Genomic DNA, 6,725 nt, shown 5'->3' with positions numbered 1-6,725 from the left:
CTCAACAGACATGACATCCGTATAATGTCACCCATCACTAAACAAGCACGTTTTCACAATCGGCGTAACGGACAGTCCTAAGTGCAGAGGCTCTCTAGCCGAGGACGAAACGGTCACTCACGTAATCCTGGAATGTGCGGGGGTGGCTAACCAATGGGCAAAAACCTTAACCAATACGAGGTCGCTCCTGTTTCATTGCGGAAACAGGAGCCCCTATACCATACCATACCATGTATAGATAGTAGATACGTATCTACACAAAAAGTGAAAAAATAAAACATTTTCTTCCTAAACAAAACGTAATCCTCAAGCAGCCAAAGCTCCGCTGATGAAAGCTACTACAGCATCTCACCTACCTTCTCTCTTCGTAGTGAACTTGAGAAAGCTTTTATAGATTGTGTTAATAATTTCAATGTTTTACATATAAATGCTCAGAGTGTGCCTTCTAGCTACACTGATATGCTTGCTTCATTTGATTGTAATAATATTCATGCAATTCTAGTGTCTGAGAGCTGGCTCAAACCTTGTCTTCCTTCCACTTCCTACTCCTTACCGGGTTTTCAGCTTGTCCGCAATGACCGAACCGGCCAAGTCGGCGGCGGTGTTGCAATATATATTCGTGAACGATTCTCATATTCTATAATAAGCGTATCTCCTCAGCCACCCCCCGGTGACTCTGCGGAACATCTTGTACTTGAAGTCAGCATATCACACTCCAAAGTACTATTGGGTGTGTTTTACAGTCCTTCGTTAGGCGTTGATTAATTTAGTTCATTTGAATCCATTCTTGACTGTCTTACTCCACTATACGAGCATGTGATCATAATGGGAGATTTCAATACCTGCATGTGCAAAGTTAATCATCGCAGCAGAAAGCTCCAATCAACAATTGACTCTTTCAACTTGCAGTTACTTCCTTTAATGCCTACTCATAACCTACCTAATTGTGAATCATCGTTACTTGATCTAATAATTGTATCAAAAAATAACCTTGTACATAAGCATGGTCAGTTCACCTCAGTGCCTTTTTCATATCACGATCTGGTATTCTTGTCATATAAAGTTCGTTTACCTAAATTAAAACCTCAAACAGTCTGGCTACGTAACTTCAACAATCTTAACATGGATCGTCTCAACTATGATGCTAGCAATATCGATTGGACTGTCGTATATAATACTGACTCAATTGATACCAAAATCAGTTTTTTCAACTCTCTAATTTTACAGCTTTATGACATGCATGCGCCTCTTAGACCTGTTAAAAAGAAACATCTCCCCGCTCCTTGGCTCACAGATGAAATTAGAACATTAATAAATGCAAAAACTCGGGCATTAACAAAGTACAAAATTAGCAATTCTAGTTCCGATCGAGTTAAATATAAAAGTATCCGAAACCGATGCAACAGAATATGTAGGGATGCTCAACAACGTCACATATTTAAATCAGTCGATAATCCCGATCCTGCTAAAGTTTGGAAATTTTTAAGATCACTTGGTGTTGGGAAACAGCAACAAACAGTTCTTCCTGCTTCACTTAACGTCGATTCTCTTAATAGGCACTTTTCAAGGTCTCCTGTTCTTGATCACAATACAAAGCAAACTACACTTAATACTCTCTCTAATTTCATGAAACAAGCTCCTGAACCTTTCTCTTTCGTACCTTTTACTGAAAGTGATGTCAGGAATAACTTACTATCTATTTCCTCAAGAGCCATAGGAAGCGACTGTGTAGGCCGAAACATGATTATTCCAATTATTGACATTCTTCTTCCCACCCCACATAACCCACATCCTTAATTTTTCGATTAAATCTAATACTTTCCCAGAAACATGGAAAGAAGCTCACTTAATTCCTTTACCAAAAATTTCAAACCCTCTGACTTTTCGCAACTATCGCCCAATATCTATACTTCCTTTCCTTTCTAAATTACTGGAACGGTTAGTTTATAAACAACTTAGTTATTTCCTTAATAAATACTGTCTTCTAAGCCCCGTGCAGTCAGGTTTTCGTCCTGGACACAGCACCGAGACCGCTTTGGTCAAAGTTACGGACGATATTCGTCTCGCTATGGATAACCAACAGCTTACTATCTTAACCTTACTTGATTTTAGTAACGCATTTGGTTCTGTCGATTTCGACATCTTAGTGAAATCATTATCTTCTTTAAATTTATCAGCAGATGCCGAGAGTTGGTTCCATAGCTATTTGATAGGGCGACGACAGCGTATTAAAGTTGCGGATATACAATCATCCTGGGTTCATGTTTCTGCCGGTGTTCCGCAGGGAGGTGTCCTTTCTCCCTTGCTTTTTTCAATATTTATAAACTCCATCACTAGCAATCTAAATTCTCCTTTCCACTTATATGCTGATGATGTTCAAATTTATAGGCACTCCACGTTATCTGATTTACAATCTACAGTTCATAGTCTTAATAAGGATCTCGCTACCATATGCGAGTGGTGTAAAAATTATGGTGTAATGATAAATCCAGGAAAAACGCAGGCAATAATCATAGGCAGGCAACATCTGATCTCTAAAATTGACTGGGATGTACTGCCTAGACCTCGTGTCAATGATGTTTTAATGCCTTTTAGTAGTAATGTCAAAAATCTAGGCTTACATATAGATTCAAATTATTCTTGGCAGACGCAACTGAATGAATTAAGTAAAAAAGTTTTCTCCGCACATGGATCCCTGCGCCGGTTACGTAATCTTCTCCCAGTACCTAGTAAAAGTCTTGCGCAGACTTGCCTGCTCTCCATTCTTGATTATGCAGACATTTGCTGTCCCGACCTTACCGAGGTTCAGCTGGATAAACTCGAACGCCTACAAAATTTATGTATTCGCTTCATTTTTAACCTACGTAAATACGATCATGTCTCCTCCTACCGAAAAAATCTCAACTGGCTTCCTATACGTCTACGTCGCAATTCCCACATCCTACACCTTCTTTACTCCATAATTTTTCACCAAAACACTATACCTTAAAGACAGATTTGAGCTACTAGGGTCTCAGCATGAGCTTTCGTTGCGCTCTGCTGCGAAACAAATACTAAATGTTCCTTTCCATAAATCTGATAGCTATCACTCTTCTTTCACTATTAATGCCATCACTCTTTGGAATCAACTGCCGCTTACTATCCGTCAAGCACAATCATTAGCATCCTTTAAAAAACAACTAAAAAAACATTATCTGTCCTCTATTTGATAGAATCTATCTGTATGTATCCACCAACATAATTCAACAATTCTGAAATGTTAATTATTGTTCCTACTTTTTACATATTTTACTTTCTTATAAATTTATCTATATTTTAGTATAGTATATATTATGTGTGTCTATATTTTTGACACTTCTTACCCTTTTAATGTACTGCCTTTCTCTTTTATTGTATTACAAATGGTTGCCTGGAAGAGATCACTATATAGTGATAAGGCCGCCATTTGCACCATATCATGTAATTATGTATGTTAGTAATTAAGTTATATTTTGTTAATGTGGTGTCAAAAAAGTGTAATAAATAAATAAATAATCCATGATAAACTGAGTAACATGAGAACTTCGAGCTAAAATAAAAATATTCTTTTATTTACACTTGAAAGTTAAACTATTGACAAGGACGCTATGAAAAAAATATTCTTCTTCTTCGGCGTTACACTCTTGTCAGAGTGGTCGTGGTCGTCACGTCGAGATTAGTGGCTTGTTTTACAATGCGACGCCACTCGTCGCGTATTGCCGCTCTTCTCGTGCATTCATGCAGAGTACCGTCGACAACTTGCCTCACTTGGTCCGTCCACCTCATCGGGGACCTGCCTCGTGGTAGTACCCTCGACTTTACCCTGCACTATTAAGCGTTCTATGGAGTCGCTTCCACGTCGCGATACATGCCCGAAGAAGGTGAGAATGCGAGCTTGTACGGTAGTAGACAGTCTCTGTTTAATGCCGAGCTCCCGAAGAATGGACTCATTGGTTCGGAATTCCGTTCACGATATACCGAGCATTATTTTCCTTCTCACTTTCTCGTAGGGTCCATGTCTCAGCAGCGTAGAGGAATATGGGGAATATGAGAGCCTTTATAAGTCGTATTTTGGTGGTTTTGCGATCCTTCCATATTTTCCTCAATTTATCCATAGCCGATCTGGAGATTGCCATGCGTCGTTTGATTTCGTCTATGCAGCCGCCATTATTTGAAATCAGTGCGACCAGGTATATTTAAGTAGGCACTACCTCGCAATTTGCTACTTTCTTAACCTCTGGCGAGTTGATCTGGCACGGTCGACAATCATCACTTTGGTCTTGCTGCGATTAATTCTGAGCCCAAAATCAAGACTAACGTTTTCCAGCCTGTGTATGCCATATGATGAGGGATGCTACTTGCTTAGAGGGTGGTATCATCCGCGTAGCGTAAGGTCGATATTTTTTGTCCTCCAATAGTGATACCGTCTGTCCAACCATCCAAAGCAATTCTCATAATCAGTTCTGTGTAGATGTTAAACAGTAATGGAGAAATTATACATCCTTGTCGGACTCCTGCACTGGGGTGGAAACTGTTGGATAGGACCTCATCGGTTCTTAGTGAGGCCGTACCATCCATTAGGCTTACGGTATTAGGTATCTACTTGTGTCCTGCTTGGGACACATTTTGACAGCAAGAAACGTTTTTAGGGTTCCGTAGCCAAATGGCACAAAGAGGAACCCTTATGGATTCGTCATGTCTGTCTGTCCGTATGTTACAGCCACTTTTTTCCGAAACTATAAAAACTATACTGTTGAAACTTGGTAAGTAGATGTATTCTGTGAACGAGTTAGGCTGTACGCTGCGGCATCCGTCTAGCGCACGAGCACGATGGATTGGTATGTGCCTAAGACTGGGGAATCCATGGGCACAAGTGGGGCGATGGCGTGTGCACACCATTATCCCGCAGGATAAGGCGACGTTTGTGGTGGTCAACATCCCCAATGACATCACCAAAACAGTGCTGGATAGGAAGCGCCGCCTCGGCTATCGGCTGGGTGCGGTGTACCTAAAATTCCAAGATGCCAAGGGGAGGTTCGTGGACATTCCTATGGATTCTCCGTACGAGTCAAGAGGGATGCGGGTCGCGGCGGAAGGACACCGATTCCAAAAATAACAATAATCGTAACTAGAATTAGATTAATTAATTAGATTGTATAAAAATACGCAAATATTTTTATACTTTTAGTGCATATTATATCTATTGTTTTGAAATAGTGTTTTTGAAGTCGGTTGTTTTTTTGCTAAAATTTTTCTTTTCAATTAAATTAGTGTTTTTTAAATTTTACTTCGATAATTGTTTAAACATTTTTCTTTGATTTTCTTTCGTTGTTTTTTTTTCTGCAGACGTAACAAAAACGTTGTTGAATTGTCATTTCCGTTCATCCCTATTCTTGAACTTTTGAAATTGGTTGTAATTATGAATGACCTGTGATAAATATATTTTAATTAGCAATTAATTGGGTATTGTAAAAAGTGTATTGAATGTCGTAATTATTTTGTACCAACTTCAGAAGGCTTAAGAAAGATTACTACTTTACAAATATAGCAGAGCTTAAAACAAAATTAGAAGGTTGAACTAGTCAGGTTTGATAAATAAGTACTTTTATCTATGTGAAAGTGTTGTCCAACACTAAACGAAAATCGTCAAGTGTTGGACATAACAAACACTATAAAAGCGAAGTCAATTTAATACTCTATTTGTATAAAAAAGAAAAAACATTGGCTAAATAAGATTACGTCACTGAAGGCCGGCACATGCGCAATAAGGGGATTTAGAGCACACGGGGTGAAATTGATGCCGAGCTTTTTAGTGTTAAAGCCGTACGAAAATTTTATGTACATAAAAATGGTGATAGCTACAGATAATAATAGGGCTTTGTGTCGGCTATAATTGTGCAAATGCTATAGTTTCTTCTATAAGGCTGTCCTTCGAAGGTTGAGGATTAAGTATCTTTGCGTTTTATATGAAAACTAATGATATTTTTTACAATATTATTAATATTTAATTACACTATATTAATCACTGTAAGCACATGATCACATGATCCCGTTGCTGCAGAAATGTTGGGACTGCTCAGCCAAAAAAGGCCACAAGTAATTTTGTCAGTCATCTCTTGATGTTGTTGGTAAGGGACTCCTGTTTCCGTTAGACCGCTAAGTTGGGTTCATTTTGCGTGCAGGTCAGTCATTCCAACCAGCGCAGCTCCTTCTAGAAGTTCAAGAAGAAGAAGAAGCCCATTGGTTGGGCTCTATTGATGTTAAGCCTGCCTAAAGAATTCTGAAGAAACCAAAACAGCCAAGGATTTAATATGGCGGATTAATACATCCAGTCCAAACTCGTTTAATTTTTGCTGAGTGGCTAAATACGTGTGTGGTCTAGCTTTACCCTAATGCAAGACTACACCTTTCCAAGGTAGTTCTCTCTCAACTCCAGTCTGGCAGTAGGAATCCAAGTTTATTGTTCTGCTTGGTGGTAGAAGCTCATAATGAATAATGCCCTTGCAATCCCAACATACACACACCATCGTCTTATTGCGAATAACCCGAATTTTGCCACAGTTTTTGAAGCCTGACCGAGCTTTTTCTGTACCTGTCTCTTACTAATGGATCAAAAATGTTTTGGCGTCCATTCCCACTTCTTAAGCTAAGCCGTAACCAATATGCCGACTTTGTTCCATTTTATCAAAATTGGAGTCCATTTTATC

This window comes from Leptidea sinapis, chromosome 15 (assembly GCF_905404315.1).
Source record: "Leptidea sinapis chromosome 15, ilLepSina1.1, whole genome shotgun sequence".
NCBI lineage: Eukaryota > Metazoa > Arthropoda > Insecta > Lepidoptera > Pieridae > Leptidea > Leptidea sinapis.
This window is presented reverse-complemented; position numbering follows the sequence as displayed.